The following is a 26,720-nucleotide window of genomic DNA, read 5'->3' as shown; positions in this document are numbered from 1 at the left end:
GAGGCTGGCGGATTGTTAAGGGTGGGGGAAAAGAGACATAGGTAATACTCTTTGTAATACTTTAAGCAATAAAACAATAAAAAATAATAAAATAAAAGATATCAATTAAATTTAAAAAAAAAGAATTCATATTTAGCCCTAACCGGTTTGGCTCAGTGGATACAGTGGACTCAATGGTCCCGGGTTCGATTCCGGTCAAGGGCATGTACCTTGGTTGCGGGCACATCCCCAGTAGGGGGTGTGCCGGAGGCAGCTGGTCGATGTTTCTCTCTCATCGATGTCTCTAGCTCTCTATCCCTCTCCCTTCCTCTCTGTAAAAAATCAATAAAATATATTTTTAAAAAAGAATTCATGTTTAAATACTTATGAGAACCCACTGTGTAGTGCACGCATTCTATTAAACTCTGAGGGAAAAGATGCCAAAACATATGGCACTGTCCTTGCTCTCTAGGAGTTTATTATCTAACTAGAGAGATAAGAAACATATGCACACCTACACATTTCCTTTTAGCTGAAATCAGAGGTTCTTTGTCAACCCTGGCCACACAGTACTGTCACTTGAGGAGCTTTAGGTACTCATGCCTGAACCTCACCCTAGACCAGCAGTGGGCAAACTACAGCCCGCGGGCCGGATCCGGCCCATCTGAAATGAATAAAACTAAAAAAAAAAAAAAGACTGTACCCTTTTATGTAATGATGTTTACTTTGAATTTATATTAGTTCACACAAACACTCCATCCATGCTTTTGTTCCGGCCCTCCGGTCCAGTTTAAGAACCCATTGTGGCCCTCGAGTCAAAAAGTTTGTCCACCCCTGCCCTAGACCAATGGTTCTCAACCTTGGCTGCACATTAGAATCACCTGGAAATCTTTTTAAAATCCTGATTTCTGGGCCTCATCCTCCAGAAATTCTGTTGCTTTGTTACTAATGTTGTGGCCCCACCCATAACAAAGAAACAGAATTTCCGGAGGATGAGGCCCAGAAATCAGGATTTTAAAATGATTCCCAGGTGATTCTAATGTGCAGCCAAGGTTGAGAACCACTGCCCTAGACAATTAAATGATAAATATCTGGGGAGAGCTCAGGCATTAATATTGCTAACCCCTGCCCTCACCTCCAACCCCAATTCAAGTCTAAGGTGCAATCAGATTTGAGGAACTTTTGTCTAAGTCCTACCTATTCTTGATTATGGAGATCAGTTTGCCCTCCCAAATTTCCCCAATCAGAAGGAATAAATAGTATTGATTATTTCTCAAAGGTCTCATCTGCAAGGTTTCTTTACTCAATAATGATGGAAGGTAAGGGCCAGCCAGCCACACCTAGGAGGTGATAGAGAATTAAGAAGTAGCGGTCAATCCAAACATAGTCCAATTCTTGGGAGATATATATATATATATATATATATATATATTTCTGGGTAGCCACTTGACATGCTTGAAAGTGTCTAGGTCAGCCATGGGCAAACTACGGCCCGTGGGCCGGATCCAGCCCGTTTGAAATGAATAAAACTATTGAAAACAAAGACCGTACCCTTTTATGTAATGATGTTTACTTTGAATTTATATTAGTTCACACAAACACTCCATCCATGCTTTTGTTCCGGCCCTCCGGTCCAGTTTAAGAACCCATTGTGGCCCTCGAGTCAAAAAGTTTGCCCACCTAGGTTCTAGGTTCATAAACGGGGCTGCAGCAGTTACCTGGTCTAAACAAGAACTATATTTCATGTCACAAAACTGGAATCTTTGGGAAGCAACAGAGGCTGTCCTGGATTTTGTCTTCCTAGGCCTCCATTTTCTGACCATATTCCGGTCCAGGGCAGGTGCACAGACCTGTCCAGCAGAGCTGGGCCTAAGCTCCCAGAACAGACACTCTTAGGCAATGACGAGGGTTGCCTGGCTGGGAGATGCAGCTTAGTCATGATTAAAGTCGTTTTTTATTTCCTTTAAAGCAAATGAGCCTATTCAGCCAACCCTAACCCATTTTTCCAATTGATTCTAACCTAATCACCAGCACTAGCAGCCAAAGCTTCTAACGCCCTGACCTATCTCTGCAATGCCCTGACCCAATATATCTGCATCCTCTCATTGACAGTGCAGGCCAAGCCAGGCTCTAAGTTCCATCTCAGAATATGATTAATTTAGAACAACAGAGCATGGGAGACAGACTGGAAACTTTTTGTATGTTATGGGGAAAAAAAATGAAAGCTAGACTGAGCAATGGAGACGTATGCTTCCAAGTAATTGTTTCATAATTACAGGATGCTTTATTCAGAAAGTGGCAGGTTTTTCAAGTACCAGAGGGGCTCCAAACGCTTACTCAGGACCTTCTGCTTTGGAAAAATAAGAGCTTTCTCACCAATAGAAATACCCAGTCCTCGAGCCAGTTGGACATCCAGTTTCAGAAGGACTCAGGCTTTCTAGAAAGGATTTCAGCATCATTAAAGCTCACTTGATCATAAGCTATGTTTTCTGGGAAGCAGTGACATCTGGTGCTATGGCCCCTCAACTGACCCCAAAGAGTTGGCCCTACCCTGAAGGATGAGATAAGACCCATTTGACCTCCTTCTACCCTCAGCCTTCCTGCTCCAGTGTCTTCAAATGTCATGATTTTAAATGTCACCTCCAGATGAGCTCTAGTCATGTCTCCTCCCCCTTGCCCTGATTCGGAAAGAGCATGGAAGGAGAGTGGAAGTGCCTCCCTGGGCCCTGTATTCACAGAGGGCTTTCCCACGTACCCTTCAACACAAGGGAGACAGGAGATGGGACCTGGTTTTCTGAGGTGGTAGGAAATTTAACCCATAAAGTCCCCGACAACACCAGCAACATTCTAATTGCTCATTCCACCAACATTTGCTTAGTTTCTACTACATGCTGGGTAGGTGCTGAACTGTATATTGTATAGGAGGCAAAGCTGAGTATGAAGGAGCCCCTCTGAAGCTGATACTCTGACAGACTGGGCAGGGCAGGGATTCTGAGGGGTCCTGGGGTGGAGCAGCAATAGCAGGGGACATGGCCATGCAAAACCTTGTCCTGGAATCCTCACAGCTTCAAAGGGAGAAATTCCTCATCTGGACTCAGTTTGAGAGGGCCTTTGGGAGGTGATTTTTCCCTGGCTATTGCTGTGGCTTTCTGTATGGCTGTCCTTTCAAGTGTCCCTGTGCTTTTCTTCAGAAGAAGAGGGCAGACTGAGGGGTTCATAAGAGCAAGTGTGTTCCCTCAGGTGAACGCTCCTGTGTGAGGCAGTGAGACCAAAACCAAATGAATTGGGGGACTTAGTACCCTTTTCCCAGCCCTCAAAATATTTCATTAGGAATGAAGATTAATTAAGGCAAAAAGGCGGCCTGGGGCAGGTGTGTGTGTGTGTGTGTGTGTGTGTGTGTGTGTGTGTGTGTGTTCTTTCGGTACATCTTCCTTTCCTAAGACAGCCTTTTTGGACCACTCTCTTAAACTAGGGTTCTTGACCATGGTTAGAAACACTAGAAACTCCTGGGAGCTTTAAGCACTGATGCTTGGGTCCCACCTCCAGTGGTTCTGATTCAGCTGGTTTGGGGTGAAGCCTGGGCATCGTGGGTTTAGAGCTTCCCAGGTGATTCCAGTGTGCTGTTAAAGGGCCGGGACTTTGGGGTCTCTCTTGCCATGTCTTCTTACTCTTTGTAATCTATGTTATCTTCCATCATTTTTGTTCACTATTATAAAGAAAGAGCTGAAGCCAGAGTAATTGCTTAGTTCTGAATGTTTAACTTCCAGAACTAGGGGCATTTATACCCCTAGTTTTCAGCCAGAGCTGGCCCAGATTTTATCCCCAAGGTTCCCAGTTCCCAGGAGAAGTACCACCCATATTTCTGCTAATATCAGAAAACATCCCCACACCTTTATATACTAAAAAGCCACACTCTCCAAAATAAATAAATAAATAGCCACACTCTGGGCTGTTACTCCAATAATTTGTGGGCATAGGTGGCACTCTGAGTGTGTCTTTCCCATTTCTTTTTGTCTCCATTGCCCTCTGCTCCTTAGTTTTTCCACCTTAAAAAAAATCTTGGAATGTATGATAAAGTATAACTTAGGTGGCCTACCTCCAGTTCATAAGGGCAGGATGAGGTGGAGAGTGCACTTCCTAGGAATGGCCAGAAGACACAAGTCATCTCAGTCACCTGAGATGCAAGCCACTGACACCCCCTCCCTTCTCTCAACTAGAAAATGAAGGATCACACCCTCACAGCCCACATCCATACAGTCCATACCCGTGGGTTACTGTGTGAATCCCGTGAGCCAGGATTTGTGAATATAGTTAGAGGGGAAAATTGTTCATGTTCATCAGGTATACTGTGACTTTAAATCTTTCCATAAAGTACATTTTTTGTGCTCCTTCCCTAAGCTGCTATTTCAATTTCTTTGGAAACCTTGCTTGCGTTCAGGTGACCAGAGCTGCTGCTTCCTACAAGTTCCATTTCAGAGGGCAGCCCTGGCGAGCTTCCATCCCAACATCTGCAAATCACACCAGGGGAAAATGGGACTCACTCAAGTTACTGTGTTAAGTTTTCATGGCTATTGTTCAGGAAGTAGGTGCTGTCTCTGGGCCAAATCACTTGAAATCATCATGACATCAGCCCTGTTACTGCAAATCTGTCTGTGCTCCCACAGGAAGCAGGGAGAAGGATGGGTGCTGGGATGCAAGGTTACTCTTAGAAAAGCCACTTTCCTTGCCCTTCTGAAATATTAGAGAAAGGCAGCCTACAAGCCCAGCAGTATGCCTGATGTTTAGAAGAACAATAAAGGGTGACCAACCAGTTATGGAGCTCTCATAAATAACACAATACAAAATAAAGTAGCCCCGGTGACTCAACTTCTGTGGAATGAGGAGAGACGCAAACAAACCATAGTGGCAGCTGTGCAGATGGTGAGTATCTGAAATACTCGCTCCCACACCTTCTTGGCTACCTCTGACATCACTGATTGATCACTGCATTGTCTGTAGAATAAATCATCCCGGATACAACCCCAGAATCCATCTTGACTCAGTTTAAACAGCTGTTACCAATCAATCAAAGATGTCAATTGTTATGAAATTATTGTTCATTCCAGTACAAAACTTTGAATAACCAAGTCAATTCACATATAGCATTTGGTCAGAACCCCAGATCACATCATTACAGTTAGCATCTTCTTCCTTTTTATCTTCATCATCAATATCATGCTTGAACTCATCATCATAAAGCTAATTTGAGCTATTTTCATCAGAAGGCACTTTAACCTTGATGTAGTGCTCCACCAGGGCTGTAGGGGGCTTCCATTCTATCCTTTTATGCTTTAGTCTTAGCGGCTAAAACTATTTTCCAATGATTTCAACATACTCTTTTCCTTTATTGTCCCTCCACTTTCAAATATAACTGAAAATATTTCAGAAAGAGAAAGAAGCTGCCTGTGTTGTCCCCTTTGGTATAGGATTTTCTCTCCCTTATAGTAGTAGGATGATACCACTAATCATCCTACTATTTTAATGGATGATCAGTATTAGTTATTGAATACATAATCATCAATAATTAATGAATTACTGAATCCATGAAAACAGACTCCTGACACTGAGGTGGACTCTAAGTGAAAACATGTGGTAGGAAGATGTTCTACAATAAATTGTAAAGGAACTGAGCTAGAGAGAAAAATTAAAGGGAGGCTCCTGGAGGGAGAGCACCCTCCTCTACTGAAGGAGGAACATGTTCACTACAGAAAGGAGTTCACTATCTTTTGCTATCTCCTTGGCCCCTTTGCGCAGTACCATCAAAGACACTAGTGACCCCCAACTCCAGCTTCCTCGGGCTCTGTGTTCTAAATGTGGTGGCAATCAAGGTTTGAGGTATGATAAGAATGGAATTTAAATGGCCACCTGACTTGTGACCTGGCCAAGATCCACACTTATATTTGCTTTGAATGTGGGAAAGAAGGATGTAGGGTACACAGGGAGGGCTGAAGCTGATGAGCACGGATGGAAGTACAATGAACATTTCCTCACTCCTGAGCAAAAGCAGTTTGTCTCTGTAGTAAGCTCTGTTACCCCAGGTAAAACCAGTCAACACATTCTGACATAGCCTGGTCTGTGCTTCCCAGTATAGCAGTGGTGCACATAGACGACATTGCCAGTCTCTGTCAACCTCTGCTCTACGGCAAGCACCTGGGTAGTGGGTACTGATGTAGAGTAATCTCCCATCCCTTCAGGAAATACTGTCTCAGTCTCCCTGACTAGCACTGGGTGCATTTGACTAATCAGACTTTCTTCTTCTTCTTTTCCTTTTTATCTAATTAATTGGGGTGACACTGGTTAACAAAATTATATGGGTTTCAGGTGCACATGTCCACAACACCTCATCTGTACACCGTATTGTGTGTTTACCACCCCAAGTCAAGCCTCCTTCCATCACCTTTTATCCTTCCTATACCCTCCTCTCCCTCCCTCCACCCCTCCTAATCAGACTTTCTGACTCTGACGCTCTTTGATGTCACATCCTGCAAAAAGTCTAATCTCACCTCATCCTCCCTCTCACCCTCCAGCTGAGGTGCCTCTCCTTGGTACTTTATAATATCTTGCCTATTGGGTCTCCATACCATTAGACTGTAAGATTACTGACAGTAGAAGCTTTATCTTGTTCCTGATGTCCCCAGGGTCCAGTCCAGGGTGGGCGCATATAACAGTTCACTAACTATTTATGGAAGGGAAAAGGATAATAGAATGACCAACTTGCCCAGTTTTAGCATTTAAAGTCCTCTGGCCTAAGAAACCCCTCAGACTTGGGTGAACAGAGATGACTGGTCACCCAGCTGGAAGAGAGAGAGGGAAGGAAGGAAGAAGAAAGACAATAAAGAGGGAGGAAGTAGTGTATTAAATTAGGTCCAAGTGAGCCTGGGGCAGAACCCTGGGTGTCTGACTTGCTGGCATGAGGTGAGTAACAGCTGAGCTACTGGGGACTACAGAGACATTCAATGAGCTCATCCCTATAAAGGAGCAAAGAGACAATGGGCCAGAGTTGATCCAGTCATAATTGAATTCTGAAAATAGAATTACTATATTCATTCAAGGAGCATCTGTTGAGCACCTACCCTTTGGCAAGCTCTGGACTAGATACTGAGAATACGGAAGAAAAAAGGACAGGGCTTGCCCCCCCACCCACCCCCCACCCCGCCCCCAGGAGTCCACAGGTAGCAGGACATGCTGAGGAAATGTCCTGTGTGCTTCCTATTTCATTATGGGGTAAAGCTCTGTACACATCACTGATACACATAAACATACTGGGAAGGTTGTCTGCCAGGTTGGCATACACTGAATCCAGAAGGACATTGTTACAACCTCTAATTAAGTCTTCACCATGCATTCCCTTGTCAATAAAACGCGCGTGCGCGCGCGCGCACACACACACACACACACACACACAAAACCCTACAATGTAAGAGGGCTATTGGTTTGTTTGTTTTAAGCAAAATGTATGGCTTCTCAGAGGGCTGTTAAAAGGATCACCAGGCCCCTAGCTTAAATTACACTTGATGTCATGGCCAGGCAGGCTTGAGGCTGCAGGGCCTGCTGGGGGTCAGGCACCAGGAGAAGGGTCAGGGAAGGGAAAGATGAGAGGTTTCTGCTGAGCTCAGGGCAGATGGAGCTAATCCCCCAGATATCAGCCCTGCCTGCTCCTTCCGTGGACCTCCCATGCTAATGGGCCAAGGGCCAGAGGGCAGGCAGCTGTCTCTAAGCCCAGAGACGTGGCATAACCAGGACGGTATGATGGAAAACAAGGCCAGGACCCTGCCCTCTTTTTGCTTTACTCCTGGTTTTCCATTCTCAGCAACAGGTCATGGCTCAACAAGGACTGTTTGGGTGACTTTTTATTATGGCCTACAGACTCAGCCAAGGTCAAGTGGAGTTGGCCATCTATCTCTTGGTTGGTCTCCAATCTACCTTCAGATTCAAATTCCATAGATCTGACACTGTGGACAAAAAGGGGCTTTAATGGAAAGTAACCTCATAGGGTGATCTGATTATAAATTCCTAACTGAGTAGGTCGTGGAGGGTAGTCATAGTTACCCCCAAACCCCAACATAACTTTTTAGTACAAGGTTTATCTTTGCCTTAAGCAAGCCCTATCCATTGTTTCTGTGTATCTAGGCTAACACACCCTAGAAATAAGCCTTAACCATCCTCTAGAGAACTCATAATCTTGTCCACCATCTTGTAATTCAATCCTCACGTTGCCCCCCCCCCCACCTCCACCCCACCTCCATGTAACCTTTCTTAACTTTCTTAATTTCAGATGAAAAGCTGCAAAAATGGTTCTTCTCCAAAGCTTGTTCTCTAACACATGTCATCAGTTTGGCTCAAATGAACTCTTATAAAAATTTTCTTCGGGTTTAGACATTTCTTATGTTGATAACTTGTGTCTATTTGGCTCTTGATACCTGCTGATTGGTTTCTTCCCCTAAACTTCCACCCCACTCCATCCCCACCCCTACAGTTCATTTAGAGAGTGTATTAGTTTACAGAGAGAGGAATATCATCTTTCTGAGTTGTTACAGATCTCAGAAACAGAGTTGAAGGCACTTTGTTTTACAGATTGGAGGAAACAAGACAAGGAATGTCTTAGAATTAAGATGAACTCACCATCTCTGGGGACCCAGACTCATACGGGAGAAGCGGGACTGTCTGGCATCGGTCGGAACTCGAGGGAAGCTTTCTCTCGGAGGTGTTTGCAGCGATTGCTGGGACACTGACAAGCGGGGCCTCTGAGGGCAGCCATAACTGCTAGGCCGACTCTGCTGATCCCGTGGGACCCGCCCTGCCCAAGCCCTGCACAGAGGCTTTTGCTGGATAGCCTCAGGCAGAGGCTAGATTAGCACCTCCCTAGAGATCTAGGAGCTCGGTGGTCAGAGTGGGACCATCCAGATTGCAGCTCATCGGATCCATAAAGGACACACTCAGGGGACAGACTCAGTGAGCACCAAAGCCCCACTGAAGCAAGTCTTGCCCCAGAGGGGTGTCTCCAGCACAGAAGTTCTCCCACTGCAGACACAGCTGATTCTCACAGCCAATTGGCCTGGAGGTCAATTCCTCCCAGTGTTACCTACAACAATCAAGGCTTAACTACAACAAGACTGTGCACAAAGACCACAAGGGGGTGCACCAAGAGTGTCCTCCTCAGGTAATTGGGGAGGCTGAACCACTGGGCCCTAGAGGACACTTAGCACAGAAAACCACTTCATCAACACAGGGAGGCATAAAAAATGCGGAGACAAAGAAACAGGACACAAATGACAGAAATGGAAGAAAGCAAACTACTGGATATAGAGTTCAAAACCACACTTTTAAGGTTTTTCAAGAACTTTCTAGAAGCCGCTGATAAATTTAGTAAGACCCTCAAAAAGACTGGTGAGACTGCTGATAAATGTAGTGAGATCCTCAAGAAATCTAGTCAGACCCTCGAGGTTATGATAAAGGACCAACTGGTAATTAAGCATACACTGACTGAAATGGAGGATATTATACAGACTCCCAACAGCAGACTAGAGGATCTCAAGAATCAAGTCAACTATTTGAAATACGAAGAAGCAAAAAACACCCAACCGGAAAAGCAAAACGAAAAAAGAATCCAAAAATACGAAGATAGTGTAAGGAGCCTCTGGGACAGCTTCAAGTGTACCAACATCCAAATTATAGGAGTGCCAGAAGAAGAGAGAGAGCAAGATATTGAAAACCTATTTGAAGAAATAATGACAGAAAACTTCCCCTACCTGGTGAAAGAAATAGACTTCCAAGTCCAGGAAGCACAGAGAACTCCAAACAAAAGGAATCCAAAGAGGACCACACCAAGACACATCACAATTAAAATGCCAAGAGCAAAAGACAAAGAGAGAATCTTAAAAGCAACAAGAGAAAGACAGTCAGTTACCTACAAGGGAGTACCCATACGACTGTCAGCTGATTTCTCAACAGAAACTTTGCAGGCCAGAAGGGAGTGGCAAGAGATATGGCAAGAAATATTCAAAGTGATGAATGCCAAGAACCTACAACCAAGATTACTTTATCCAGCAAAGCTATTATTCAGAATTGAAGGTCAGATAAAGAGCTTCACAGATAAGAAAAAGCTAAAGGAGTTCATCACCACCAAACCAGTATTTTTTTTATTTTTTTTATTTTATTGATTTTTCACAGAGAGGAAGGGAGAGAGATAGAGAGTTAGAAACATCGATGAGAGAGAAACATTGATCAGCTGCCTCCTGCACATCTCCGACTGGGGATATGCCCGCAACCCAGGTACATGCCCTTGACCGGAATCGAACCTGGGACCTTTCAGTCTGCAGGCCGACGCTCTATCCACTGAGCCAAACCGGTTTTGGCACCACCAAACCAGTATTATATGAAATGCTGAAAGGTATCTTTTAAGAAGAGGAAGAAGAAGAAAAAGGTAAAGATACAAATTATGAACAACAAATATACATCTATCAACAAGTGAATCTAAAAACCAAGTGAAAAAATAATCGGATGAACAGAATGAACTGGTGATTATAATAGAATCAGGGGCATAGAAAAGGAGTGGTCTATTCTTGGGGGGGAAAGGGGTGTTGCGGGTGCGGGAAGAGACTGGACAAAAATCATGCACCTATGGATGAGGACAGTGGGTGGGGAGTAAGGGTGGAGGGTGGGGTGGGAACTGGGTGGAGGGGAGTTATGGGGGGAAAAAAGAGGAACAAATGTAATAATCTGAACAATAAAGATTTAATTTAAAAAAAATACATTTAAAAAAAAAAAGATGAACTCACCAAGTCTATAAATGCTTTCTCTATCTTCTTTCTTATCTGTTTATAGAATCTCTCCTCCTTTTTCTCTTCCCTCCTCTCCTCCCTCATTTCTGGCCATGAGCTAGGGTTTAATAGTAAAAAAGACCTTGTTTTTCTGCCTTCTGGGAGTTCACAAGTAATTGGACTTATTACTATCCCATGGCAAAGACTTGGAGTTTCGCTTCTCAACAAGTAGGATCAGTCACCTGGCCACTGTCTCCCATGTTAACAAATTATTTAACACAGTATGCTAAGCAAAGAGTGAAATAACAGTGAGGGCCTGAGGGGGAGAAAGGGAGGAGTAATCAGGCTTCCCAGAGAAGGTGATATGCTGGGGTCCAACCCCAGCAGGTCCAGGGGTCCCCAAAGGTGTGGACGGAGTCAGCTGAGAAGGAATGACATGGAGACAGCGTTCAGTTGATCAGCAGCCTATCCAGGATCTCTAGCCAGGATCTCCAGCCAAGTTCTGGTCTGGATCTCCAGCGAAGTTCTGGTCTGGAGCCCCAGCCAGGTTCCGTGTCCATGCTCTCCTGCTAGGTTCTCCAGATTCTCCAGCCAGGTTCTGTAGCCAGGTTCCCTCGCTAGGTTCTCCAGCCAGGTTCTGTCCAGGTTCTCCAGCCAGGTTCAGTCACCAGGTTCTAGTCAGGTTCTCTTACCAATTTCTGTCGTCAGGTTCAGTCCAGGATCTTTTGCCATGTTCTCTCGCTAGGTTCTGTCTCTAGGTTCTGAGGCCAGTTTCTGTCCAGGATCTTTTGCCATGTTCTCTCCAGCGAAGTTCTTCTGTCTCTAGAGAACGTTCTGTGTAGGTTCTGTGCCTAGGTTCTGTCTCTCTCTCTGTCTCCTTACATCTGTGTCTTGCTGTCTTATTACATCTGTATTTATACCAGTTGATTCAATCCTATCAATCTCTATTACAAAGGTTAGGGCGTTTCTTATCTCCATTCCAGGGAGTAAAGATTATGTAGCTTAAGCATGATTGTTCGTAGTTAAAGTGATTAATTACCCACCTGGCACTTAGTTAAGAGATTTTATTCCCTCCCTAACTTCAGGGGAAAATCCCTACCTGGGGAAACAACCTTTCTCAGAGACCTTGGTTAAAACACATAGTGCCAAGAAGGTGAGCAAACATATTAAGAACAGTATGCCATATATGCCAGGTCCTTTGAAACAGCAAGGATGGACCAGCTCCCGGCAGTGATATTCAAGTTGAGTTCCCAAGAATAGATACAGATATACTACACAGTTAAATTTTAACAAAAATTCTCAGCAATCCATAATAAAGGTAAGTAAAAAACATGACAAAAAGCAAGTTTATATCAGAGATTTTGCTTTCAGGATAAGTAAGCAGAGAGGTTCCTCATATAATTCACCTAGGCTGGGACCCTTCCTTGTACACTCTCCAGTCTAGACATGGGTATTCGCATCTAGACTGCTGCCCTTTAAGGTCCTGTAAGTTCCCATGTTCTCTATCTGTAATGGAGATAAGAAATTGAACTAACATCATATGGAAAGCTTTTCTAAATCAAGGGTTAAGACAAAAAGATTTTGGTTCTGTGCACAGTGAACTAGAAATTTCTGCTAACAAAAATGCCCTATTCCCCAAGCCGGCTGGCTAATTGAGGTTTTATTGCATCTGTCTTTTGGTTTTGCTTTTTTTCCTTCTGCTTGCTCTGAGGCCCTTCCTTTCACTCTGGGCTCCTGGGCTCCTGTCTTTGCAGCAGCATTTTCTTCTCTTCCTCTCACCTCTCCGCCCTCTCAGTTGTCATGCTTGACTCAGCCGGAGCTGTGTGGGAATGGTTGGGAGTGAATCAGTGAGTTGGGACTCTGAAGAAGACCTGTCACCCATTTTCTCTTCACTTGATAGGGTACACCTAGTTCCTCCTCAGCTGACCACTTTCAATGAAGCTATTTTGGTGGGTGAGGCCATAATCCCTGACTCCAGACAGAGAGTATAAAAAGCAATGCACATGGGGTGGACAGAGAGATTTATGTTTCTGGAGGAGGAGATTGGAACTTTGACAAGACGCAGCTGGCTGAGGGGGTGAGCTGGAAGATTCAGCCCTGGGGTGAGGAAGAGGAGGAGGAGGCCTTTAAATAGCAGGTGGCTTCACTATTTCTATAAATGAAAATGATACGTTTTCACTGAACACTGATTACGAAAATGGTCTTTTATTAGACAGCTGCACCAACCCATAGGACAGCTCTGAAGGCTCTAGCTGGGGCACTTTCCCTGCAGTTCATATGCATGGCTGACTTCACCTCGCCACCTAGCACCACCAGTGTTTGTTATTTCTTTCTGCTCAAGGACTCTACATAGGCCAGGAATGAGAAACCCAGGCCCATGGGGGTAGAAAAACAGGAACAGGCCAGGAATTCATTTCAAGCACTGCCAGATTTAATTATTCTTGCCATTTGTGTATTTATCTGAGAGTCATTCATCCTCCTTTTGAAGAGATAGAAAAAGAGATACATGGGTTCTGCCTTGGGGGTGGTGGAGGAAAGGGAGGAGGGTGCTGGGATGAGATAGGGCTTGCAAAGACCTGGCAAGTCTTCTGTCTATAAGGCAGAACTGAATGTAATTGGTGTCTCCTCTCTTTAATCAACTGAAAAATCCCTTCTGAAATGGCAGCATGAAGTGGGCAGGAGACTGAGTGCCTCACCTCTGTGCATCACCTGCCTTCCAGTCACCTTGCTTTTAGGAAGTTGAACCCAAGTCCTATGGCAGGTTAGGGTAGTCTACTCCACTTGCCGACTTTCCTGGAAAACATAGCAGCCCAAATGGTTGAGAAATCTCAGTCAAGGATGAATGAAAATCACCTGGCTGGTACGGCTCAGTGGTGGCATGTCCAACTATGAACCAGAATACCATGGTTTGATTCCCGGTCAGGGTACATGTCTGGGTTGTGGGGTGGATTCCCAGTGTGGGGTGTGCAGGAGGCAGTCAATCAATGATTCTCTCTTATCATTGATGTCTCTCTTTCTCATATATATATATATATATATATATATATATATATATATATACATATAAATGAAAACTTCATTGGCCAGGCTCCATGCTAAGCCAGGGGATCCACTATCACGTCCCAAGAAAGGGTGAATAATAACAGCCAACATTTATTGAGCACATACTGTGTGCCAGGCATAGGGCATAATCTTTCATATCCATTCACTCATTTAATAACTCCATGAAGTAAGGTCTATTTTCAGATGAAGCCACCAAGAATGGAGTAAAGAATTTGCTCACAGAGACACAGCTGGGAAGTGGCAGAGCCAGGATTCAAACCCAGGTTAGTCAGAAGCCTAGTGCTCTTAGCTACCACCTTACGCAGGCTGCTTCCCTTTATACGGCATTGTGAGGGAGTTCAGTGTTGTGCCCAGATTTCAAGATTCCCAAGAGCCCACCAGGGAGCCAGCGGGTCCAATGCAAAAGCAAAGAGTCATTTATTTCAAACCTAGGTCTGGCTCCCCTGCCCTCCTTACTGGCACAGCAGCAGGTGGCAGAGAGGCCGAAGCCTGATGGGACAGGGGTTTTATAGAAGGGTGGAGTAAGGGCAGGAGAGGGGACTGTGGGCCCTGCCGATTGGCCAGGTGCGAGTTGGTGTCTCATTACATAGGATGTAGTCATATTGATGGCGTGCACTTCCCTCGATTATCATTGGTTAGTCCAGAGAAATCCTGGGCGTGGCCAGCAGAGGCCTGGGCCTCCGGGAAGAAGCCCCCGCCAAGCACATGGCTCTGCGCAAAAATAGAGGACCCAGGGCAAGATGGAGGGCGCAGTCCTCGCCCCTCCCAGGGCGAGCTGAGCCCGGGCTCCAGGGGCCAGTCCGGTTGCCGGGGGTCCAGCAGATCGACCAGTTCCAGCCCAGACAGGAAGTCCACGTCCTCCGTCTTGTCCCCGGAGGCGCTGGCGATTGCCTCCTCCTCCATCTCCTCCAGCGAGGGCATGCACCCCGCCCCGCTGCTGCTGCTGCCGCCGCGTGGGTCCGGTTCGGGGGTGGCAGGCAGGTGGCAGCCTGCGCCGGGCTCCTGCCGTGGGCTGGGGAGTCAGTGCCCAAGGCCGCCAGCAGAGTGGTCAGGCTGTGCCTCATGGGGCCCGGCGGCCGGCCCACGTAGGCCCCGCGACGACTCGCCCTTTCATGATGTCTCTGTCTCTCTCTCTCTCTCTCTCTCTCTCCCTTCCAGATAGATAGATAGATGGATAGATAGATAGATAAATGAAAACTTCATTGGCCAGGCTCCATGCTAAGCCAGGGGATCCACTATCACGTCCCAAGAAAGGGTGAATAATAACAGCTAACATTTATTGAGCACATACTGTGTGCCAGGCATAGGGCATAATCTTTCATATCCATTCACTCATTTAATAACTCCATGAAGTAAGGTCTATTTTCAGATGAAGCCACCAAGAATGGAGTAAAGAATTTGCTCACAGAGACACAGCTGGGAAGTGGCAGAGCCAGGATTCAAACCCAGGTTAGTCAGAAGCCTAGTGCTCTTAGCTACCACCTTACACAGGCTGCCTCCCTTTATACTGCATTGTGAGGGAGTTCAGAAGATGCCAGCCCAGAAGATGCTGCTCTGGCATAGTGACTATTCTGAGGCAAAGGCACTTGAAAAACAGCAGATGCAAGAAAAACACTCTGACCTTCCTTCTTTTTCATAAAAGCAGGAGATGAAATTCTCATATGAAAGATGACTTCCCTATACCAGAAAAGCAACATTCTTATCATCAAGGATAAGTTGAGATTGATAAAATTCTATACAAATGGACGTTAAAATAATTGTTCGCTTCCTTTCGCCACCCCACATAGTTTAGTCACTTTCCCACAACTGCCTCTCTTTGTTTAAACTACTATAAAAGCAAGTAGATTTCCCCATTTCTTTGGGTCTTCATTTCCTTAGGTATTAAATATATTGTATGTTTTTCTCCTATTGATCTGTCTGTCTTATGTCAATTTAATTCTTAGGCCCAGACAGAAAAAAACCCTAAGAGCGTAAAGGTAAAAGTGTGCCTCCTTTCCAAATTCACTCTGCTCTCCTGCTCTCACCTTAGCTACTCATCCTTTTTCCCAGACTTTCCTTTGACACGTGGCATTACAATGCCGCCTCTTGCTGCAAACATCAGATTTCCTTGGTCAGATTTGCTTAGCGTGGGACTTTCTGCTAAGATATATCAGGGATATTACCACTTGGAAAAATGTAAGCAGAAGTTGTCTGCGATCCATCTGCCTGGTAATGAGGAGAGCTGCTTACAAGTCTGTGACAGTATCACCTTCTTTAGAAATATGAATGGAGAAGGGGGCCATAAACGCAGCCAAGACTTTGTCTAATCTAAACCCCTTCGAGATGTGTCAAGGGGCACATCATTCAAGAAGTATCTCACAGAACGAAGGCCTCTTAGCCATATGTTTTGTAAAGCCATTTCCACCAAGTGAGGAAAATTGATTTCTCAACATGAAAAGCTGGTTTTGACAGCAGCCCTGGAAAAAACACTGGGTCTTGGATGATCAATCAAATAAATCAACTTGGAGGCTCAGCTGGATTCCTTAAACAAAGAGTATGCAGCTTCTAAAAGCCTTCTCCACCACCCCCCACCCCCACCCGAGGGACAGTGGGCAGACACCCAGATGCTTCAGAAACAGGACTCACAGGCATCTTGTGGTGTGTCCATTCCCCAGTGGGAGCAGAAGGCAGCACATTCACTTACCAGATGCTAGGTTTTGGACGACAGGGGCTGGCTGCTTCCCAAGCCCTTTCTTGATGGTGCGGCTTTGGCTTAGGGATTAGGGTGGAGGCTACTGCTCTGAGAAATGCATTTGCCCTTCGATTGCAAAACATCTCCAAGTGATTGATGAACCAGCCCCTGGGAAGAAGAAATGTCACCAGTACCTGAAATATAGCCACCTCTAAAGAAAATATTTCACCCTTTCAGGAAGCCCCAAGCCACATGGACATTAATTAGAACAGGAATGAAAGAGGATCAGTTGCATTCCTAAGGACTGGAGGCAGACTAACAAAGGAGTCAAGGTCCCATGTAACGAGATGAGAAATTTACTCACACTACACCCTGACCCTTGTTTCCCCTTTGGCTAAACATCCTTCCTACCCAATCCAGCCCTCCACAGGGGCCATAACTCTTTCTCAGCAGATGGTGTCCGCCAGCCTTAGGAAATCAGGCGGCCTTCCCAGCTGCAGGTGGAAAGGTCACAGACCATGCTGGCCCAGGGCACACAGCTGGCTCGGGGAAGAGCCTAGTTCAGAGTGGGCCCCTTAGGGAAACCATCAACCTTGTTCAGGCCAGGTCCCAAACTTTGTGTCTCCATTTTGTGCTCTTGTGACTAGAAGGTCACCTCTCAGGCCTTTGATTCTTCTTATAGAAAAGGTAGGGATCAGACCGCATATGTGTTTTCACATCCTTATTGGCAGTGGAGTCCATTTCATAGACTAAATACTACAAGATACCCCACAACACGGAAAACAAATACAAGGGAGCTGCTCCAAGGCTGGCATAACATGGTGGGGAGGAGTTTTATCATCTGAATGCCAGCTCTGCCACTTACTGGTTCCGTGACCTTATCCTCCACACCTTCGTTTTCTCATTCATAAAACAGGATGACAACAGTGCATACCCACTTCATGGAGTTATTGTCAGGATTAATGAGATTGACACATGTATGGCAAGTACTTAGTATAGAAAGGTTTGATAAGCATTTGCTATTATTCACCATTATCAGACTGAAGTGGGGTGGGGGAGCCTCAAGTTTTATACAGCCAAGCCTTCCCCATCATTCTTACCTCATCCTTCTGTGGCTCTAAAGAAGCTTTAAGACCTCAGAGCTCTGTGTGGCCCAGCCTGAAAACCACTGGATAGATGAGTGTTTCCCAGACTTTCTGAGATCAGGTCACCTGAGGTGCTTGTCAGATACCTCAGTGACCAAGCTTCCGGAGGGGGTGGCTCAGGTCCCAAGGCTCTATGCTTAATAAGCACACAAGGTGCTTCTTACTACCTTCAGGGTCTTTGGGGGACTCCAGAAGAGAGTCCTGAAAGTCCCCTAAGCTCTAGTATTCATGATTCCATTTCTCTGCCTCAATCAGGGTCAGAACCACACCTAGATAAGCCCTACTGGCTTGGGGCCACCCATTTCAGGTGCTGGGGAAAATGGCCTGTGCCCACCTTCTAGGTGCCTTCTGGAAGTTGGGGCTTGCCCTCTCACCGACCTCCTGGACTCTGGATCCTGGTCTTCCATTCCAACCCAGTGGACTTTGTCTGTCCACTCCACCTCAGCTGACTTTCCTGGCCCTCACATGTGCCTGTCCAGAACAAAGGTCCCTGCCTGACCTCCTCTTGGCCTGCCCTATTCTGTTATTGCCAGCATCCTGGTGGGACAATTTCATGGGTGAAATCAGAGTGCATTAGAGTAAGAAATCTAAAGAGATGCTATTTTCTACCTAATCTATTTTCTCCCCATGGGTCAATTTGGCTGCACTTTTATTTTGAAATAAAAGAACCTAGAAACAAATGAGCAAACACCTTATTATTGAGAACCATCTTCAGAAAATTCCAGGGAGCAGCTCCAAGGTCAAAGCTTATCTGTTCTGCCTGATACACAAAACAGCCAGCAGGCAGGCAGGATGGGGAGTCACAGAATCATAAGAAAAGCAAGCATCTTATTTTCAATTGAATGTAACAGTAAGAGTTCTCTGTGCAACCCAAATCTTGAAACTCAGAACATTTGTGTATTTCACAGAAACAACAACAACCATGTTGAGTTGGCTGGGGTGGTCAGGAAAGCTCAAGAGCAGTCCTGAGACTCATGCTTGGCTCTTTCCTTTTCTTTGATCCCAGATTTTCATTTTTTTTAAAGTGCCGTCTGTTTATTCTCTAACTTTTATGTTGGAGAAAATCATTTCAAGTCTCAAAATGGTGTATTTCCCTCTTTCCCCCAGCCTGATTCCTTCTTTCTGCATAGGTGAAGGTAGGGGAGGGAGGCAGACGTGAGTTTCTATTAATACTGTGTGTGACTAACTCCCACCAGGGAAGGATGAACCCTGTGATGCTGCACTAATCAGTGGTGCCATGAGTAAGATGCACCATGGGATTTGCTTTAGGTTGCTCATAGCCCTTCTGTTCTCTACCTGCACTGCACAATAGGGTATCCCCCTAGACACATGTGGCCAGTGAGCTCTTGAATCATTGCTAGTACTGAGGAACTGAATTTTTAAATTTACCTCATTTAAATCTAAAGTTAAATATTTAAGTATGTGACAGTGAAAGGGCGAGGACTACGCCCTCCGTCTTACCCTGAGTCCTCCATGTTTGGGCAGAGCCATGTGCTTGGCAAGGCTTCTTCCCGGAAGCCCAAACCTCTGCTAGCCACACCCAGGATTTCTCTGGACTAACCAATGATAATCAAGGGAAGTGCACGCCATCAATATGACCACATCCTGTGTAATGAGACACCGACTTGCACCTGGCCAATCGGCGGGGCCCACAGTCCCCTCTCCTGCCCTTACTCCACCCCCCTATAAAACTCCTCTTCACATCAGGCTAGCTCTCTCTGCCACTGGGCTTACCATTGCATCAGTGAGTGTGGTCAGGGAGCTGAACTAGTTCAAAATAAAGGACTCTTTGCTTTTGCATCGGACACAGCTGGCTCCCTGGTGGGCTCTTGGGAATCTTGAAATCTGGGCATAACATTTGGGGGCTAGCCCGGGATTCCCAAGACCATCGAGGGACCCCTGATCCGAAGAGTCTGACTGACTGTGGTAGGTGTCTGTGTCATTGTGTGTTCTGTTCTGTGCGAGCTCATTTCTGGAATCTGTAAGTGCCTAAGGGGTCTAGGTGGACACACCATGAAAGACCACAGGTGGAGGAGAGTTGGAAGACGTTCCACTCCCCATGAGGGATGGATATGCCCCTCACGAGGGATGGATATGCCCCTCGCGGATTTGAGACGAGGCGGGTCGCTCCCGCCAGTTTGGCGTAAAGGCCATCGTCAAGTTGCTTCCATGGAGTTGGAAGGCTGTATTTTCGGGCCCTGTTTAGTTTTCTGTGTTTGTACTGGACAGACGTTATGGGATGGACTCAGACTGCACCTTTGGGTATTGTGATTGATCATTTCAAGAAGATTAGGGGAGGCTTTAGAGCTCCCTCAGAAGTTGGGAAGTTGTTAGGAATTGAATGGATTGTTTAAACTCTGAATGAATGTCTGGTGAGAGTGTGCGAGTGTGGAGGGAGGGCGACTGCCCTTCCCCCTCCTTTGTGTGGCGGTTGGGCGGCCGTGTGAGTGAGGGTCTGTGAAAACAGGTCACCCCCTCCCCAAGTAAATGCGCCTGGGATTTCTGTGCACATGTAAGGAAAAAAGCTGGCTTAAAACTAATGTGCGCACCATCCAATTTTGGATACAGTTTTAAGCTGGAATCTCCTTTCAAATGTGCAAGATGAATCCCAAGACTAATCATTCACCCAGGAAAAAAAGATGCTAGCTAAATTCTAGCAGCGGGATTGGCATTTCCATAATAAAGAACAGTTTTTCCAAAGAGGAAAAAAAAAACTGGTCCTTTGTTAATTGAGAAAGCTTTTCTTAATGGAGAAAGGAGATAGTCGCCCCCTGCCTGTAGCAAAATCTTAAAGAATGTGGTCAATTTACATCTGAAAAGACCAGGTAGGCCAAAAACCTGTTTTGCAAGGCTCAAATGTGGTTTTCCAGAGCCGCTTGAAAGTCATGAAAAATCTAGAAGACAGAATTAAATCTGTTGGTTGAATATTGAAAAATGCTGAATATGTAACTTGCCAGCTAAAAGTTTAAGGTTTGGATTGAATTGGGAAAAATTATGTAATTGTGATAACTAAATGCCTTTGCTTATTGATCTGGATGAGACATAGGTCAAGAATCCTGTCCTGGGATGTGGGAAAGGGAGGCCCCCACATCTGTTCCTGTCAGGCCCCCATCAGGGGACTTGGGCGATGTTCCTGTTATCTGCTCAAGATCCCAAGACTGTAAAAGTACTTGTTCACTGAAAGGGTGTAAGTGTAAATATTTATTTCATGTTTGTATGTCTACTTGGGTATAATTATTTGTTCATGTAAGTGTGGAAGTCTGTGGGAAAAAAGGCACACGCTTGATTTCTTTAAGGCTGAGTGCTCTGACCGATAGCAAAGCGCCTTGAGTGGCCACTGGGATCTTTCCCCAAGAGCGCTTGCTCTCTGTCAGAGGTGGAATCGGCCCACCTAACTAGTAAACATCTCTGTCTGTTTGTTTGCTGGAAACTTTGATTTGCTATGTGATATTCTGTGCTGGGTTGGGATTTTGGAATTCTGGGATAGATTTAAAAGGTATTTGTGGCTTTTCTAGTCTGATTGGGACATTTAAGGGTGGGGCTTACAGTTCCTCAGGGCAGAGATTTCATGGGCCCTTCCCCCTGCCTGTGCTGAATTAAATAATACAGGCCAGTGTCATTGGCTTGCTGGTTAAAGGAAGACAATGGGCCTTAGAATCTGTAAAGGTGGGCGGGAATGAAGCTGGTCAAATGTACTGAAAGGATTTGGTACCTGTTGCTGCTAGCAAAGGAGGGGCTGATACCCACTTCTAGCGTGCTCCCTTGAAAGAGGCCTGGTTGCTGCTCTGCCACAAAGGGAACTGGTAGAAAGGCAAGAAAGCAGAGTGCTGTAACTAATAAACAGGGTTACCTAAAAGCCATCAGGACTTTAAAGTTCTCCAAGAGAGGAGGAATCTGACTCGGAGACTGGCAGGGACTGGGTGACTCTCCTATCATGTTTGGCAGGCCACCCCCTATAAAACCCTTTTCTTTAACTATCTCTTTCCTTGAGAGGGCTCCAGAGGGCGCACGAGGACATTTGGCCGTGCCTCCGCGCCATCTACGAGACCAGCCCAACCCCAACTCCTCATCAGCACAGACCAGGAGATTGGGTCTACGTCAGAAGGCACCGCCGGGAGACCCTAGAGCCACGTTGGAAGGGTACTTACACTATGGTGCTGACGACCCCCACCGCTCTCAAGGTAGACGGCGTCGCGACCTGGGTCCATTACACTCATGTCCGGTCAGCGGTCCCATCCGTGCACCAAATGGAGTGTCGATCGAGATCAATGCAACCCACTCAAGCTCAAGCTATGGAGTGCTCAACCTGCCTGATGCTGGTAACATGGCTCGCGATCACTCCTGTCACCAGGAGCCCTCACAATACTGTGTAATACACTTAGATAATGCCTGCATCTTCATGGACATGGCTCCAAAAAGACAAGGACAATTTATAGAATCACATGTTTAGTAGATTGATATGTTATATTAACCTTTGATTCTTTTGCAGGTTTGAATGTATGTTGGCTGTCCTGGAAGGGAGCTGTGTGGGGTGACCCCCAAAAGTAAAGGGTATCTAGCTGCCAAGAGGGCAGGTGCCCAACTGGGCAGGGAAGGGTGACCATCAGGTTTTGGTCTCTGTTGAGAGACAGCTAACAGTTGGCAGCCTGTAATACTGTCTTGCAGGCCTGAGTCACCATGCCCATGTCAGGGGTAGTAAAGCTGGAAAAAGCCTGTTTAGAAGGTCTGAGGCATGGTTATGCATAGAAAGAAGGTTTTATGCCAACAGTTACTGTTTTGTTTTAAATCCATGAAAAGGAATTAGCAAGAAAAGTCAGAAAATCTTAGAATAAATCAGTATGTTTTTCTCCTTATGTAATTCCTCCGAAATCTGGCAATGCTAAATAAGTCATAGCAATACATTTCTTTGCATATATCCAATAATACTGATTCCTAATAGTGGTTTTATTAACGGAAAACTTTGACTGGAGTATCATGTTTTAAAGAGCCCTGTCTGAGCTCTAAAGACTTGAAGCCAGTAAGAATGCCACAAAGAAAGCCTGGTATCCTGCTTGAGAGCCATGAAGATGGCTGGCGCTGGAGCATCAGGCCCATGCCCTACCATCACTGGCAGTTGGTAAGAGTAGAAGGGGAGCAGTAAAGATGCCTCTGCATCCCTGCGGAACCCCCACACACTCTGGGCCACCACGAGTAGGAGGACGACTGAGATGGGCCTTAAAGCCTGGAGCGTGGGCTCAGGTGAAGTTGCTACGGGTGAGGGATTCACCTAACTCAGCAGATACTGCAGGCAGGCCTGATGGCAGCTGGATGGCTTGGCTTCCTGGCCCTACGGGGCACATTAAGATTCAACCATGAAATTCCAGCAAAGGTAGTCAGTTACCATTCTTGTTGTGTTTATACAAACATCAGGACAGTAGATAAATTAATCTTGATTTGGCTTCTTAATAGCCATGGAGGAATTTTAAGAAGAAAAATCCTATTTCAATAGAAGTTGTTAAATCTAAAATGGTTTCTTTCCCTTCCACCGGACCATTTGTTAAGCTTATAGGGATAGTTCAGTTAATAGTTCTATGTGCCCAGTATGGGCCTCTAGCAACGGTGGAATAGAAATGCAGTCCGTCTCATGATTGAGCCGGAAGTTCCAAGACAAGGGGGGAATGAAAGGGCGAGGACTATGACCTCCATCTTACCCTGGGTCCTCCATGTTTGGGCAGAGCCATGTGCTCGGCAAGGCTTCTTCCCGGAAGCCCAAACCTCTGCTAGCCACACCCAGGATTTCTCTGGACTAACCAATGATAACCAAGGGAAGTGCACGCCATCAATATGACCACATCCTGTGTAATGAGACACCGACTTGCACCTGGCCAATCGGCGGGGCCCACAGTCCCCTCTCCTGCCCTTACTCCACCCCCCTATAAAACTTCTCTTCACATCGGGCTAGCTCTCTCTGCCACTGGGCTTACCATTGCATCAGTGAGTGTGGTCGGGGAGCTGAACTAGTTCGAAATAAAGGACTCTTTGCTTTTGCATCGGACACGGCTGGCTCCCTAGTGGGCTCTTGGGAATCTTGAAATCTGGGCATAACATTAGTTAAGGGATTAGTGATGTGTGTGTGTGTGTGTGTGTGTGTGTGTGTGTGTGCTGCCTGAGGTTTCAGGGGAGGTAAGCAGCAATAGGATCCTATAATAGCAAACTCTGATCCCCTCTTTCCCCTCTTGGTCTTCTCCTATGGTCTTCCCACCCACCACCAATAATTCTCTGAAAGTCTCATGAAGCAGTTTCCTCCAACATTTGGCACACAGATTTTTTTTTAATTGTAGCTTCCAGCTACTGTTGTTGTTATCTCAACTATCCTGTTCTAACTATACTCTTCAAGATTTCTAGCATAAAATATTAGTTTCACCTAGTACGCTGACGCCAATCCAAACCATTAAGCATTTTCTCAAGAGGGAAAGTGAGGTCAAGTTTCAGCTCAGGTAGAAAGAAGTGTTACTACCCATTAGAAATGTCTGCTGTGGTGTTATTTACAATAGCCAAGATTTGGAAGTAGTCTAAGTGCCAATTAGTAGATGAGTGGATAAAAAATTTACACATGAAATATTAGTCAGTCATAAAAAAGAAGGGAATCTTACACTTTGTGACAGCATGGATGGACCTGGAGAATATTATGCTAAGTAAAATAAGCCAGTCAGAAAAAGACAAGTACCATATGATTTTACTTATATGTGGAGTCGAATGAACAAATTAAACAAACTAAATAGAAACAGACTCATAGAGAACAGACTGACAGCTGTGGGGGATGGGATTGTGTGAAATACTAGTAGGTGAAGGGATTAAGAAAAAAAAATCTCTCACAGACACAGACAATAGTATGGTGATTACCACAGAGGAAGGGGAGGGGGGCAAGTAGAGAGGGTTAAGGGGCATAAATGGTGACGAAAGCAGACTAGACTTGGGGTGGAGAATACACAATACAATTCACAGATGATGCATTATAGAATTGTACACTTGAAACCTATATAATTTTATTAACCAATGTAACCCCAAAATTTCAATAAAAATTTAAAAATTAAAATGTTTAAAAAGAAATGTCTGTCATGGCTGCAGGCATGGGGAAATGCTGGCACTGATTTTCCTATTTGCCAACCCTACAGTCCATTCTTGTAGCTTTGCTTCAGAAACTGCTGCACTAATTAACTTGCACTAATCTGTGTATTCTACACAGGTACTGTCAAGCCTATACAGTATGGTTTATTTTACAACAGACAGTCTCTTGCTTTCTTTCCCTCATTCAATCCACCATCATACCCACCCCCAATATCATTGACATTTTACTTAATTTAATTTTGTTTGCCTTTTTAGAAAAGTTGTTATTTATTTTATTTTTATTGAATTTATTGGGTGACATTGGTTAGTAAAAATTACATAGATATCAGGGGCACAATTCTATAATACATCATCTGTATAATGTATTATGTTAACTTTTATTTTTTCTTGAGAAGAAATACATCCAGAAATGTAATGTTGATTCATTGGTGATTTGGTAACAGGATATGAATATATTTCTAAAACTGTGTTCATATATCATTTAAAAATAAATCATATTTCACAGGAGTACATAGCAAATAAATGGGATTGTAAATGTGTTTTACATGAATCAGAATTGTGTGATGTTGGCTTGATAGGACATGGTACATTTGGGTAAACTCAGCATCATCAATAGTGTGACATCAAGTAGAAATTAGAATTGGTCACTTGCCCAGTGTCTTTTTATACATCACATATCCTGAGGATAACTTTTTTTAGCCACATATGGATATAAAGTCTCTTGGCAAGATACTATTAAAATATATAAGTAATTCATATAAAGTTAATCTGTTGTTTAGAAAGACTAAACTGGGCTGGCCAGATTGAATTAAGGAAAGGAAACGTACTCTTCCCACAAGTCTGCCATGCAGGCCAAAAGAAAACAAAGCAACCAACTCCTGCTTTTCTTCCACTCTGTATCGTGAAGGGCTTTTTTGAAATGCTTAGTCATTGATGATGTCACTTGATGCTCAAAGCTGACATAGAAAGGGCAGGTTGCATTTTACAGATGAAGAAATGGAGGCCCAGGGTGGACCAATGCCTTGCTAATGGTCACAGGGTTAATTTTCTGCTTGGAGCAGGGATGTCAGATTGAGGCTAAGGTGGGACCCAGCATCCAAGATAAGTATGTCTGATCTAGGCATGGGAGGGCCTTCTAGGAGATGACTATATAAGGGTTGTTTTTGTTGAGAGGAATGGGGAGAGGGTACACATCCTCTGGGAGGAGCACATGGAGCCTATGTCACATTTTAGCCCTGGAGCCAACCCCATGGTTCTGTGTTCAAGTCTTATGGAGAAAGGGGCTCTGGGAAGAAACTCGGGAAAGGGCTCAGTCGGCATTTCTGAGAGCAGGTAGTAAAGAGTGGTCCAGAGTGCAGGAAGACGTAGCTTGTGAAGCACACCAGGGCTCTGGCATGTGAGGCCTCCTGGGAACAGAGTAGGGCTCTAGCTCTAGGCTTTGCTGCTAGTCACCAGCAGCCCATGCACTTGAGGTGAGAAACACAGTTGGGATCTGTCATCAGGGTGTGAGCATCAAAAAGATGCCACTCCTTTGCCCACCTTCTCCAAAAGTCTGTTGCAGGGCTCAGGAGAGGAATGCAGACTGCTCCCAGATTACTACTAGCCACGGACATGGGACATGGTGACACACAAGCCCCAAGTGGAGTCACAGGCAATAGAAGGGCTGGAAGAGAACATAAGCACGGGTGGATGGTGTAGGGTGCTGCAGGCTCTCCTCCAAATATTGGGTTCGTATATTGGGTTATTATTGGGTAATTATGGTTCAGAGGACTTTTCTGTTACCAACAAGCTAGTGAGGCCTGGAGAAACCAGGTTACACAGTAATAAACAGAAACATGAAAGTCTGAAATTAATTTTTAAATGTGATCCAAGGTCTTTCCCAGAATCTGACCTGGTGTTAAGATTCTGTTCCCAGAATCTTAAGCTCTGTGGTCAGACCTGCCACATGGACTGAGG

Source organism: Myotis nattereri (assembly GCF_964212035.1).
Source record: "Myotis nattereri genome assembly, chromosome: 4".
Lineage (NCBI taxonomy): Eukaryota > Metazoa > Chordata > Mammalia > Chiroptera > Vespertilionidae > Myotis > Myotis nattereri.
The sequence above is the reverse complement of the archived record's forward strand: the minus strand, read 5'-3'. Positions refer to the sequence as shown.